The sequence below is a fragment of the Phyllobates terribilis genome, unplaced genomic scaffold (genome assembly GCF_046119375.1).
Source record: "Phyllobates terribilis strain yellow unplaced genomic scaffold, ASM4611937v1 Scaffold_3__8_contigs__length_932513732, whole genome shotgun sequence".
Lineage (NCBI taxonomy): Eukaryota > Metazoa > Chordata > Amphibia > Anura > Dendrobatidae > Phyllobates > Phyllobates terribilis.
In genome coordinates this window covers 764,746,795-764,762,170 of record NW_027362763.1, presented here as the reverse complement: position 1 = coordinate 764,762,170, position 15,376 = coordinate 764,746,795, and positions in this window count along the sequence as shown.

Sequence of the window (15,376 nt, the reverse complement as noted above, 5' to 3'; positions counted from 1 at the left end):
AACATGAAGAGGAAGTCCAGGCTGCAGCTGATCTCTGACTTCTAGTGATGAGCGAACGTGCTCACCACTAGTGTTGAGCCACCCCAGTAGTGTCCGAGTTCGGTTCGTCGAACACCCGTATGTTCGCCGAACTGTTCGTCGAACTGTTCGTCGAACACCTTCGAACACCGTTAAAACCAATGGCAGGCAAACAAAAACAAATAGAAATACATAGAAAACACCTTCAAAGGTGTCCAAAAGCTGACAAACTGCTCAGAAGACACAACTAACACATGGAAAAGTGACAAGTACATATAGTCATGCGAAAAGAAAAGAGGTGGAGGAGTAAAAGGAGGGGGAGACACAGATATAGGCATGTCTTGCCCTTCTAAAACCAAAAAAGTGCGAAGCCGACACGGCCAGTCCGTTCCTGCCTGTTCGACCTCCGTGTCGCCGGGTTTGTGCCAGAGCCGCGGTGGACCCTGCCGGCCAGCCCCCCTCTCCCAATACTGGTGCCTGTCCGCTGGTGGGTCGAGCGAGCCCCCCTGTGGTGGAGGCAGGTCTAAGCTTTTTAATTTAAATTGTCTCTCTAATTTGAATGAATACACTTTAAATCCTTTTACAAGGATCTATTGGAGGGCAAGTCTCATGCCCTCAGCCGCGTAATTCCAGCTCCAGTAGCATATACTAAAGCTGCTGCAGTTAAAAAGCTTTTATAAGGATCGAGCTCGCCGGTCCACCACAAGGCGTCCTACCGCCAGTCCCAGCCCCTATTCCTTGGGGTGTCTCCCCGATGCTCTTCACTGAGTGTCCCGGGGGCCCGAACCATTTCCTTTGAAAAAATTAAGTGTCCAAACTACAGGTGGTGTAGCTTGCTTAACAGCTGGGATAATCCGCTGACTAGCAGACACTGCTACTAGGCACAAAATATTTCCTGGGCTAGATGCAGTTAAAAATTTGTAATTAGATACTCTCGTTAGATGCTGAGAAAGCACTCCATGGAGTCTCCTGGCACGCCATAAATTATTCCCTTAAAAAGCTTGGGGTAGGGGTCTAGTGGTCTAGGGGACCCTTTAATAGGCAAAATCACGGCCCTGTATCACAATATGTCACCTAGGCTGAAGATAAATGGAACATTTTCATCACCTTTCATAATCACCAATGGGACAAGGCAGGGATGTCCTCTGTCCCCTCTCTTATACATCCTAGTGACGGAGCACCTGCTCTCATCAATTCGCCATAACCCCAATATTAGGTGGATTGAGGTGGGAGGCACCGAGTACAAGTGTTCTGCATTTGCTGATGATGTCCTAGTATATATCACTCAATCACATATATCCATCCCTGCTGTTATGGCTGAAATAGATCACTTTGTTACATGGTCAAATTTTAAAATCAATGCAGCAAAGTCGGAGGCCCTCGATGTCTCCCTCCCCAAATCCATACAGGATTCCATCCAGTCCAACTTTCTCTTTGCCTGGCCCTCACAGGGTATCAAATACTTAGAAATTCGTATTCATAGAGACCTCTCCCGTCTATGTTATCTTAATTTTGGGCCCTTTATTGAACAACTCCATACAGACCACGGTTGGCAAGTTAGAACTGTAAGATTCACTACGTGAACCACTGGTGTTTTGTGGAAAAGCACATGTACACTGTGTTCCAAATTATTATGAAAAAAGTGTTTAGGAGTGATAAGGGAAGAATTTGTTTGTCAGTTAAACTCATTGATGGTGATGTGTGTCAGGGCTCTTTATATCACTGTAAGCAATTGCAGACACCTGTGCTAATTAGTTTGGCAGGTGTGTCCAATGAAAGGCAAGACTACTTAAGAAGGCTGTCCCACATTATTAAGCAGCCTACATTTTCTGCCAAAATGGGAAAGAAAAAGGATGTGTCAGCTGCTGAGAAGCAACAAATTGTGGAGTGTTTAGGTCAAGGCATGACTACAATCAACATTGCCAAGACACTTCATCCTGATCATCGCACAATCAAGAAGTATGTAGCTGATTCACAGTACACACGTGTGCGTGCTGATAAGGGAAAATTGAGGACTCTTTACTCCAGGCAATTACATCAGGCTAAAAGAGCAGCGGCAAAAATGCCTTGTCATAGCATCAGACAAGTTTTTGAAGCTGCTGGTGCCTCCAACGTGCCCCGAACAACAAGATGCAGAGTCCTTCAGAGGTTTGCAGCTGTGCGTAAGCCATCCTGTCGACCTCCTCTATCCACTGCACACAAGCAGAAACGGCTCCAGTGGGCCAACAATACATGAAGACTGACTTCAAAACTGTTTTGTTCACCGATGAATGCCGTGCAACGCTCGATGGTCCAGATGGATGGAGTGGAGGATGGCTGGTTAATGGACACCCCACGCAAACACGGCTACAGCGCCAACAAGGAGGAGGTGGAGTAATGTTTTTGGCTGGAATCATGGGGAGAGAGATTGTCGGCCCCTTTAGGATCCCTGAAGGGGTAAAGATGAACTCCATAATGTATGTGTAGTTTTTCAAACAGCACTTCCTGCCATGGTTCAAGAAGAAGAACCGTGTATTCCACAGCAAGATCATTTTCATGCATGATAATGCACCGTCTCATGCTGCACATAACACATCTGAATCTCTGGCTGATATGGGCATAAAAGGGGACAAACATATGGTGTGACCCCCATGCTCCCCTGACCTCAACCCCATTGAGAACCTCTGGAGCATCATCAAAAGGAGTGTCTATGATGGCGGGAGGCAGTTCACATCTAAGCAACAGCTCTGGGAGGGTATTCTGTCCTCATGCAAAACAATTGAAGCAGAAACCATCCAAAACCTGACAAATTCAATGAACGAGAGAGTTCAGAAGCTCCTTTCGAACAAGGGGTCCTATGTGCAAATGTAACATCAACTAGAATAAAGTTTTGAGTTGAAAACTGTTTGATTTCAGTTTCTAATAACCTGCTAATGCTTATAATTTTAAAAATTACCATTTTTTTGTTCTTTATTAAATTGAAAAGGTTGATCGAAGAGTGTGGTGGATCTAAGATTGTGGCAACCCAGTAGTCAGGATTACTTCGAATTCTGACAATCTGAGGGTCATGTTGCAGGTAGTGCAGCAAGAAGGCACTCATGTGTCTTGCGCATCTAGGAGACCCAAAATTATTTTCCGGGCTAGATGCAGCTAAAAATTATTATTAATTTGAAAGCTGGTGGAGCTTAGTATAGATGGCCTAATAGAATCAGTACTGCAAACTGCTACAAAGCCCAAATTATTTTCCAGCCAAGATACAGATAAACATGATTAGTAATTTTAAATCTGGTGGAGCTTAGTATAGATGGCCTAATAGAATCAGTACTGCACACTGCTACAAGGCCCAAATTATTTTCCAGCCAAGATACAGATAAACATGATTAGTAATTTTAAAGCTTAAAACGGTTGGTGAGGTGATTTTAACCAATCATCAAGCTTTTACTCTCCCCAGGATGACACAGGGGTATAAAAGTCGTTTCGGATCCATGATTTGTTCATCTTTATGAACGTGAGTCTGTCTACATTATCAGTGGAGAGCCGCGTGCGCTTATCTGTCAGCACACCACCAGCAGCGCTGAACGCACGTTCAGACAGAACGCTGGCTGCAGGGCATGACAAGATCTCCAAGGCGTAAGTGGCGAGCTCCGGCCATTTATCCAGATTGGAAGCCCAAAAAGAGCAAGGGTCCAGTGACACAGTTATGGCTTCAATGTTTACTTGGAGATACTCCTGTACCATCGTCTCTAGGCATTGACTATGTGTCAGACTTCTTGTCTCCTGTGGCCTTGCAAAGGATGGGCTAAAAAAGTGGTGAAATGATTCCACAAAATTGATGTTACCAGCAGATACTGTGTTTCTGTTACGGTTTGAGTGCTGAACACTTGACGGTCCCACGGTTGGCAAGTTGGAACTGTGAGATTCACTACGTGCACCACTGGTGTTTTGTGGAAAGGCACATGTAAGATTCTGCAACAGTCTCTGCTGATACTCCTGCATGTGTGCATCCCTTTCTAGGGCAGGAATAATTTCTGCAAATTTACTTTTGTACCGGGGATCTAACAGTGTGGCAACCCAGTAGTCAGGATTATTTCTAATTCTCACAATTCGAGGGTCATGTTGCAGGTAGTGCAGCAAGAAGGCACTCATGTGTCTTGCGCATCCAGGAGCATCAAGTCTCTGTTGTGTTGGTGGCGAAGTAACAATCATGCTTCCTTCCTCTGCCCTCTCCCCCCAACCTTGCACAACAGAAATGTGATCAAGGTCTCCCTCATCTGATGAGTCTTCCATCAGTTCGTCCTCCACTTCTTCCTGGGCTCCTGCACCTTCCTCACTAGTTTGGCTGCTACCATGCGCCCGGGTAAATTCATCTCCTGCACCCTCACATGCCTGCCGCCTTGGTGCTGCCGACTGTCTGGACCTTGCAGATGTTAGCCCTTCCGCATACAACTCCTCCTCCTCTACTTCCTCCACCTCCTCTTGTCGCACCACCTGACTCCGAATTCTGTTTAACATGTGCTCCAGCATGTAAATCACCGGAATAGTCATGCTGATAATGGCATCGTCAGCACTAAACATCTTCGTCGCCATTTCAAAACTGTGCAGAAGGGTGCATAGGTCCCTGATCTGAGACCACTCCTGCAGCGTGATTTGCCCCACCTCTGGATCTCGTTGGCCCAGGCTATGCGTCAGAACGTATTGCACCAGGGCTTGTCGGTGCTGCCACAGTCGCTGTAACATGTGCAGAGTTGAAATCCACAGGGTAGGCACATCGCATTTTAGCCGTTGAAGTGGCAGGCCCAACGACTTCTGTAGAGGTGTAAGTCGCTGAGCTGCGGGATGCGAACGGCGGAAGTGAGCACACAGCGACCGTGCCCTCTGAAGAAGCCATCTAGTCCGGGATATTGGGCTAAAAATTGCTGGACAACCAGGTTCAACACGTGAGCCATACAAGGCACGTGTGTGACATTGCCCCGGCGAAGGGCCGCACCCAAGTTTGCAGCATTGTTGCACACGGCCTTCCCTGGTTTCAGGTCCAGTGGAGACAACCATTCATGAAACTGGTTCTCCAGAGCTGACAACAACTCCTCAACTGTGTGACTCACATTTCCCAGACATTTCAAAGTAAAAACCGCCTGATGACATTGATCCCTGCTGCCAGCATAGTAAGGAGGTGTGCAGGATCCCTTCTGCGCAGTTAGAAAGCTTGTGACTTGACCAGACAGGCTTTGGGTGCAGGTGGAGGACCGAGAGGAGGTTGAGGAGGCAGAAGCAGTGGAGGAACTTTGAGATAAAGAGGATTGACGCACAACTCGTGGGGACGGCAAGACTTGGACAGCAGCCCCTTGTCCTGCTGTCACCATAGTTACCCAGTGCCCAGTCAGCGACATGTAACGCCCCTGTCCATGCCTACTCGTCCAAGTGTCTGTGGTGAAATGCACCCTGTCACACACAGAGTTTCTCAAAGAAGCGGTGATGTTGTGTGCGACATGCTGGTGGAGCGCAGGTACACCTTTCTTTGAGAAGTAGTGCCGACTGGGCATCTAGTTGTGGGGCACTGCGACGGACATAAGGTCTCGAAAATCCTCTGTGTCCACCAGGCGGAAAGGCAGCATTTCTGTAGCCAAGAGCTTGCAGATGGTGAAATTCAACCTCTTAGCTTTCTCATGGCTAGGAGGAAATGGTCTTTTACTTGTCCACATCTGAGGGACCGAGGGCTGGCTGTTGTGCTTAGGCAGGGTTGAGTAGGGTGTCCCCGGCAAACTGCCTGTCTGTGAGGAAGATGCAGGCGGACATGTTAGGTTGCCTTGATCCAAAGGTGGTGCTATCGATGTCGGACAGCGCTGAACACCAGCTGGTGTTTCCACCTCCAAAGAAAATGATGACCTGCCAATCACGCTGGCTGTTGCGTGTAAAGAGGTGGCAGGTCTGCGTCCCAAAACAGGTGTGACCGCTGTCCCCCCAGTCACAGAGGATGAAGAGGCCGCGGATGCACACGATGTGTCAGACGGTGGTTGGCCCGGCCGGCTAGGCCGCATTGTAGCACAGTGAGCTTCCCACTGCAACTTATGCTTCATATCCATGTGCCGGTTCATGCATGAAGTACTCAAACTATGTATTTTTTTGCCTCTACTTAGTTTTTGCTGACAAATGTTACAGATAACACGAGTCTTTATCGATCTGAAAAAATGCCCAGGCTATGCAAGGCTTAGCACCCATGGTTCCTGAAGAGCCACCACGTCTTGTGGTCAGAGGCAGATTTGTGTTTGAGGATGCAGTTGTTGACGTGCTTCCAGTACTACGTCTCTGTCCAGGAAGGCGCAACCTGACCTCATCGTCACTAGCATCCTCCTCCACCTCCTCTGCTGACCTGATCTCTTGGCTGACTGTGGGTTGACAGTAAGTGGGATCTCCAACCTCATCATCATCACCCTGTGTGTTATCACACCCGACGTCCTCAGAGCCAACCTGTTCCTGCCCTGACAAAAAACTAAAGTTGTCACTCCAATCAGATATTTGAGTCTCATCATCGTCTTCCTCATTGTCTCCACCAACAGGAGTTACAGTTTGGGAACGAGGGTCTACATTATAGTCAGAACCTTCTGCGTCTGGTCCTGGATCCGACTCATAAAGATTCTGGGCATCAGTGCAGATCATTTCCTCGTCTGGATTCACAGAAGCTCTGGAGCCGACCTCTGATTCCCAGGCTATAGTATGAGTAAACAGCTCTGCAGACTCAACCATCTGTTCTACCCCATACTCAGACGGGCAGCTGGAGACTTGGGAGCTGTGAGGAAGCAAGTGCGATTGGGGTGACACCTCTGAGGACTGGAGTATTTGTGATGTTGAAGTTGAGGTGGAGGAGAGCCCACTTAAAGGAGCACTTGATATCCGTTGAAGCACCTGCTGTTTTTGTTCCTCATCTGGAATTTGTAGCAATTGGCGTAGCCGCAAGAAAGGGATCTTATCACATTGTCCGCTAAAAGAAGTAGACATTTTAGTTTGGCTGGAAGATGGTCTTTCCTCTGCAGATGTTACTGTTGCTTTAACACCTACCCCACGGACACAACCTTTTTTTCCCTTCCCAACACGCCTATTCCCCTTTCCACCAGCAGCAGGCCTTTTTCCACTCATTTTGGTGGTTAACTAATTGAGTGGCCAAACTGTGGTATTAGCCCAAAAGTATTGGCTGGGTTAGATGAAGATAAAAATTGTAATGCACACGCCCGGGCTGAGCGGCGTGTGCGTGTGATTGTAGTGATTCCACTGGACCGTGCCGGAGAGTGAATGCCTGGAGGGGCGTAACTAGGTATTCACCCGATCCGACCAGGGTCGCACGACGGCATACGACGCCAGAGCACCAAGGAGAAACCAAGCAGAGGGACCAGGTGCTACTCCAGGACAGACCCCGGACACGGCTGTTGACCCACACAGGGGAATACAGGAACAGACTGGTAGGCTGGCACACAGACTGGTGGGTATAGGCTGGCTCGACTGGGATGCAGGCAGGCGGGTATGCAGGCAGGGAGGTACAGGCAAGCACAGCTAGAGTGCAGACAGGGAGGCACTAGCAGGTAGGAACACAGGCGGGATAGGACCCAGTACACACTGGGACTCAGGAACAATACAGGCAGAGGGGTACAGGCAAGCACAGCTAGAGTGCAGACAGGGAGGCACTAGCAGGTAGGGACACTGGCGGGATAGGACCCAGTACACATTGGGACTCAGGAACAGAACCACAGATGTGGCGGACAAACACAGCAGAGTGAGGCCGCCCAGAGAGGTGAGCGAGAGCAGGGCAGGACGAGGCCGCCTGGAGCGGTGAGCAAGAGTAGAGCAGGACAAGGCCGCCAGGAGCGGTGAGCAAAGGGTCAGAGCTGAGCGAGACTGCCGGAGCAGTGAGCAAGAGTAAAGCAGGACGAGGCCGCCTGGAGCGGTGAGCAAGAGTGGAGCAAGACTGCCAGAGCAGTGAGCAAAAGGATAAGAGCGGAGCGAGACTGCCGGAGCAGTGAGCAAAAGGGTCAGAGTGGAGCAAGGCTGCCGGAGCAGTGAGCAAAAGGGTCAGAGCGGAGCAAGGCTGCCGGAGCAGCGAGCAAAGGAGCCAGAGCAGGCTAGAACCGCCGGAGCGGTGAGCAAAGGAGTCAGAGCAGGCTAGAACCGCCGGAGCGGTGAGCAAAGGAGTCAGAGCAGGCTAGAACCGCCGGAGCGGTGAGCAAAGTAGCCAGAGCAGGCTAGAACCGCCGGAGCGGTGAGCAAAGGAATCGGAGCAGGGGGGACAGGGCTCTGTTCACACGGAACAGACAGGAAGAGAAAGGCAGAGCCAGATACCCACAGGGTACTTGCAGTGAAGTAGCGAGTGGACCACAAACTCACAAACGGGAGTACAGAGACAACAAGCAGGAGTTAGGTACGAGTTCAGACTCTGCAGAAAAAGGAAGGGAACGGACTAGTGTTGAGCCACCCCCGTAGTGTTCGAGTTCGGTTCGGTTCGTCGAACACCCGTGTGTTCGCCGAACTGTTCGTCGAACTGTTCGTCGAACACCTTCGAACACCGTTAAAACCAAAGGCAGGCAAACAAAAACACATAGAAACACATAGAAAACACCTTCAAAGGTGTCCAAAAGCTGACAAACTGCTCAGAAGACACAACTAACACATGGAAAAGTGACAAGTACATATAGTCATGCGAAAAGAAAAGAGGTGGAGGAGTAAAAGGAGGGGGAGACACAGATATAGGCATGTCATGCCCTTCTAAAATCCAAAAAGTGAGAAGCCGAGACGGCCAGTCCGCTCCTGCCCGTGCCACCTCCGTGTCGCCGGGTTTGTGCCAGAGCCGCGGTGAACCCTGACGGCCAGCCCCCCTCTCCCAATACTGGTGCCTGTCCGCTGGTGGGTCGAGAGAGCCCCCCTGTGGTGGAGGCAGCTCTAAGCTTTTTAATTTAAATTGTCCCTCTAATTTGAATGAATACACTTTAAATCCATTTACAAGGATCTATTGGAGGGCAAGTCTCATGCCAGCAGCCGCGTAATTCCAGCTCCAGTAGCGTCCACTAAAGCTGCTGCAGTTAAAAAGCTTTTATAAGGATCGAGCTCGGCTGTCCACCGCAAGGCATCCTAGTGCCAGTCCCAGCCCCTATGCCTTGGGGTGCCTCCTGATGCTCTTCACTAAGTATCCCGTGGTCCCGAAGCATTTCCTTTGAAAAAATTAAGTGTCCAAACTACAGGTGGTGTAGCTTGCTTAACAGCCGGGATAATCCGCTGACTAGCAGACACTGCTACTAGGCACAAAGTATTTCCTGGGCTAGATGCAGTTAAAAATTTGTAAGTAGATACTCTCGTTGGATGCTGAGAAAGCATTCCATAGAGTCTCCTGGCACGCCATATATGATTCTCTTAAAAAGCTTGGGGTAGGGGTCTAGGGGACCCTTTTATAGCCAAAATCACGGCCCTGTATCACAATACGTCACCTAGGCTGAAGATAAATGGAACTGTAGCACCGAGGGCTCGGTTGCTACAGACGTATTGCACCTCACCCAGAGGTGTGATATCTCACTCTCAGATAAGGATGGAGTGTGGATCAGGACCCGACACCTGCATGCATTACACCACATTGCCGTGGGGCAGGGCGACCAATATGCCCCTGAGATGGGCACGACAGTCCCTGTCCCTGGCTGGAGTGGGGGGAGGGAACACTGAGGAAGGGGAACCCTGCAGTGCAGGAGCAGGGAGGAAGCAGTTCCTGGGTGCATTGAGAAGGGAGTATAAAAGGTGGGCACCATCTTAGTTCAGTGCAGAGAAGTCTGAGCAGAAGTGGCAGGGAGCAGGGGCTCTGCATGAGCTCTGCTCCAGAGGCGGGCCTAGTAACAGAGGCCCAGGCCTGCAAGAGGGAGAAGGAAGGAAGAGGAGCGGAGAAGGCTCCAGGAACGAGGAATGAAGGGATCCCAGGGGTGCGGACGGGCGAGTCGCCACCGCACGCCCGAATCCACCTGCGTGGAGGGGTCAGGCCAAAGGGGGAGACCGGTCCCCGAACTAGTGGAGGCAGGAAACGACCCTCAGCTAGAAACCGGAGGCTCTGACATTTTATGTGGCGCAGCCCCTTGCTCCACCCGCTAGGAAGGCACCACATAGGGTCAGGGAAACTGGCGCCAAGTTTACCAAGAGGAGGCCCGAGGCAGCCGGACAGAAGTGTTGGTAAGAAAGGCCAGACAAAGGACACACAAAGGGGGTCCTGTGAAGCGCTCCAAAGTTATCTGGGAGTTGTCTGAGCCCCTCACCTGGTGAGCACAGTACGACGTGGGCAGCCGTTACCTGCAGACGTGGTCTGGATAATAAGAACTGTGAGTAAAGGCCCTGAACTGCATCACTGACTCCGTGTCGTTACTGCTGCTGCCCTGCACCATCACCCCCATCCTCCGCATACACTGCCCTGAGGCTATACTCCTCCCACAACACCAGCCTTAGCGGTCTGCCCTGTAGCGGCGGTTCACTCTGACCGCAATCCACGGGTGGCGTAGTCGGACATTTAAACATCAAAACCACATAAATAGTTCCGCCACTGGTTTGACCGCCCTGAGCCACGGAACCGGATCGCCGCCACGAAGACTACAACCACCAGCATCCACCAAAAAGGGCCCGGCTCCGGGTGTCCCAAGGCCCAGGGGGTGCGTCAGAACATTTTCATCACCTTTCACAATCACCAATGGGACAAGGCAGGGATGTCCTCTGTCCCCTCTCTTATACATCCTAGTGACGGAGCACCTGCTCTCATCAATTCGCCATAACCCCAATATTAGGTGGATTGAGGTGGGAGGCACCGAGTACAAGTGCTCTCTATTTGCTGATGATGTCCTAGTATATATCACTCAATCACATATATCCATCCCTGCTGTTATGGCTGAAATAGATCACTTTGTTACATGGTAAAATTTTAAAATCAATGCAGCGAAGTCTGAGGCCCTCGATGTCTCCCTCCCTAAATCCATATAGGATTCCATCCAGTCCAACTTTCCCTTTGCCTGGCCCTCACAGGGTATCAAATACTTAGGAATTCCTATTCATAGAGACCTCTCCCATCTATGTTATCTTAATTTTGGGCCCTTTATTGAACAATTCCATACAGACCACGGTTGGCAAGTTAGAACTGTAAGATTGACTACGTGAACCACTGGTGTTTTGTGGAAAAGCACATGTACACCGCGTTCCAAATTATTATGCAAAAAGTGTTTAGGAGTGATAAGGGAAGAATTTGTTTGTTTGTCAGTTAAACTCATTGATGGTGATGTGTGTCAGGGCTCTTTATATCACTGTAAGCAATTGCAGACACCTGTGCTAATTAGTTTGGCAGGTGTGTCCAATGAAAGGTAAGACTACTTAAGAAGGCTCTCTCACATTATTAAGCAGCCTACATTTTCTGCCAAAATGGGAAAGAAAAAGGATGTGTCGGCTGCTGAGAAGCAACAAATTGTGGAGTGTTTAGGTCAAGGCATGACTACAATCAACATTGTGCGATGATCAGGATGAAGTGTCTTGGCAATCAAGAAGTATGTAGCTGATTCACAGTACACACGTGTGCGTGCTGATAAGGGCAAATTGAGGACTCTTTCCTACAGGCAATTACGTCAGGTTGAAACAGCAGCGGCAAAAAAGCCTTGTCATAGCAGCAGACAAGTTTTTGAAGCTGCTTGTGCCTCCAACGTCCCCCGAACAACAAGATGCAGGGTCCTTCAGAGGTTTGCAGCTGTGCATATGCCATCCTGTCGACCTCCTCTATCCACTTCACACAAGCAGAAACGGCTCCAGTGGGCCAAACATTACATGAAGACTGATTTCAAAACTGTTTTGTTCACGGATGAGTGCCGTGCAGCGCTCGATGGTCCAGATGAATGGAGTGGAGGATGGCTGGTTGATGGACACCCCACGCAAACACGGCTACAGCGCCAACAAGGAGGAGGTGGAGTAATGTTTTGGGCTGGAATCATGGGGAGAGAGATTGTCGGCCCCTTTAGGATCCCTGAAGGCGCTAAAGATGAACTCCATAATGTATGTGGATTTTCTCAAACAGCACTTCCTGCCATGGTTCAAGAAGAAGAACCGTGTATTTCACAGCAAGATCATTTTTCTGCATGATAATGCACCATCTCATGCTGCACATAAAACATCTGCATCTCTGGCTGATATGGGCATAAAAGGGGACAAACTTATGGTGTGACCCCCATGCTCCCCTGACCTCTACCCCATTCAGAACCTTTGGAGCATCATTAAAAGGAGTGTCTATGATGGCGGGAGGCAGTTCACATCTAAGCAACAGCTCTGGGAGGGTATTCTGTCCTCATGCAAAACAATTGAAGCAGAAACCATCCAAAACCTGACAAATTCAATGGACGAGAGAGTTCAGAAGCTCCTTTCGAACAAGGGGTCCTATGTGAAAATGTAACATCACCTAGAATAAAGTTTTGAGTTGAAAACTGTTTGATTTCAGTTTCTAACAACCTGCTAATGCTTATAATTTCAAAAATGACCATTTTTTTGGTCTTTATTAAAATGAAAAGGTTGATCGAAAAGTTTGGGGGATCTAAGAGTGTGGCAACCCAGTAGTCATGATTACTTCGAATTCTGACAATATGAGGGTCATGCTGCAGGTAGTGCAGCAAGAAGGCACTTATGTGTCTTGCGCATCTCGGAGCCCCAAAATTATTTTCCGGGCTAGATGCAGCTAAAAATTATTTTTAATTTTAAATCTGGTGAAGCTTATTATAGATGGCCTAATAGGATCAGTGCTGCACACTGCTACAAAGCCCAAATTATTTTCCAGTCAAGATACAGATAAACATGATTAGTAATTTGAAAGCTTAAAATGGTTGGTAGGGTGATTTTAACCAATCATCAAGCTTTTACTCTCCCCAGGATGACACAGGGGTAGAAAAGTCGTTTCGGATCCATGATTTGTTCATCTTTATGAACGTGAGTCTGTCTACATTATCAGTGGAGAGCCGCGTGCGCTTATCTGTCAGCACACCACCAGCAGCGCTGAACACACGTTCAGACAGAACGCTGGCTGCGGGGCATGACAAGATCTCCAAGGCGTAAGTGGCTAGCTCCGGCCATTTATCCAGATTGGAAGCCCAAAAAGAGCAAGGGTCCAGTGACACAGTCGTGGCTTCAATGTTTACTTGGAGATACTCCTGTACCATCGTCTCTAGGCGTTGACTATGTGTCAGACTTCTTGTCTCCTGTGGCCTTGCAAAGGATGGGCTAAAAAAGTGGTGAAATGATTCCGCAAAATTGATGTTACCACCAGATACTGTGGTTCTGTTACGGTTTGAGTGCTGAACACTTGACGGTCCCACGGTTGGCAAGTTGGAACTGTGAGATTCACTACGTGCACCACTGGTATTTTGTGGAAAAGCACATGTAAGATTCTGCAACAGTCTCTGCTGATACTCTTGCATGCGTGCATCCCTTTCTATGGCAGGAATAATTTCTGCAAATTTACTTTTGTACCGGGGATCTAACAGTGTGGCAGCCCAGTAGTCAGGATTATTTCTAATTCTCACAATTCGAGGGTCATGTTGCAGGTAGTGCAGCAAGAAGGCACTCATGTGTGTTGCGCATCCAGGAGCACCAAGTCCCTGTTGTGTTGGTGGCGAGGTAGCAATCATGCTTCCTTCCTCTGTCCTCTCCCCCCAACCTCGCACAACAGAAATGTGATCAAGGTCTCCCTCATCTGATGAGTCTTCCATCAGTTCGTCCTCCACTTCTTCCTGGGCTCCTGCACCTTCCTCACTAGTTTGGCTGCTACCATGCGCCCTGGTAAAATCATCTCCCCCACCCTCACATGCCTGCCGCCTTGGTGCTGCCGACCGTCTGGACCTTGCAGATGTTAGCCCTTCCGCATACAACTCCTCCTCCTCTACTTCCTCCACCTCCTCTTGTGCCACCACCTGACTCCGAATTCTGTTTAACATGTGCTCCAGCATGTAAATCACCGGAATAGTCATGCTGATAATGGCATCGTCAGCACTAAACATCTTCGTCGCCATTTCAAAACTGTGCAGAAGGGTGCATAGGTCCCTGATCTGAGACCACTCCTCCAGCGTGATTTGCCCCACCTCTGAATCTCGTTGGCCCAGGCTATACGTCAGAACGTATTGCACCAGGGCTTGTCGGTGCTGCCACAGTCGCTGCAACATGTGCAGAGTTGAATTCCACCGGGTAGGCACATCGCATTTTAGCCGGTGAAGTGGCAGGCCCAACGACTTCTGTAGAGATGTAAGTCGCTGAGCTGCGGGATGCGAACGGCGGAAGTGAGCACACAGCGACCGTGCCCTCTGCAGAAGGCCATCTAGTCTGGGATAGTGGGCTAAAAATTGCTGGACAACCAGGTTCAACACGTGAGCCATACAAGGCACGTGTGTGACATTGCCCCGGCGAAGGGCCGCACCCAGGTTTGCAGCATTGTCGCACACGGCCTTCCCTGGTTTCAGGTCCAGTGGAGACAACCATTCATGAAATTGGTTCTCCAGAGCTGACCACAACTCCTCAGCTGTGTGACTCACATTTCCCAGACATTTCAATGTAAAAACCGCCTGATGACGTTGAGCCCTACTGCCAGCATAGTAAGGAGGTGTGCAGGATCCCTTCTGCGCAGTTAGAAAGCTTGTGGCATGACCAGACAGGCTTTGGGTGCAGGTGGAAGACCGAGAGGAGGTTGAGGAGGCAGAAGCAGTGGAGGAAAAATGACATAAAGAGGATTGACGCACAACTCGTGGGGACGGCAAGACTTGGACAGCAGCCCCTTGTCCTGCTGTCACCATAGTTACCCAGTGCCCAGTCAGCGACATGTAACGCCCCTGTCCATGCCTACTCGTCCAAGTGTCTGTGGTGAAATGCACCCTGTCACACACAGAGTTTCTCAAAGAAGCGGTGATGTTGTGTGCGACATGCTGGTGGAGCGCAGGCACACCTTTCTTTGAGAAGTAGTGCCGACTGGGCATCTGGTACTGGGGCACTGCGACGGACATAAGGTCTCGAAAATCCTCTGTGTCCACCAGGCGGAAAGGCAGCATTTCTGTAGCCAAGAGCTTGCAGATGGTGAAATTCAACCTCTTAGCTTTCTCATGGCTAGGAGTAAATGGTCTTTTACTTGTCCACATCTGAGGGACCGAGGGCTGGCTATTGTGCTTAGACGGGGTTGATAAGGGTGTCCCCGGCAAACTGCCGGTCTGTGAGGAAGATGCAGGCGGACATGTTAGGTTGCCTTGATCCAAAGGTGGTGCTATCGATGTCGGACAGCGCTCAAGACCAGCTGGTGTTACCACCTCCAAAGAAAATGATGACCTGCCAATCACGCTGGCTGTTGCGGGTAAAGAGGTGGCAGGTCTGC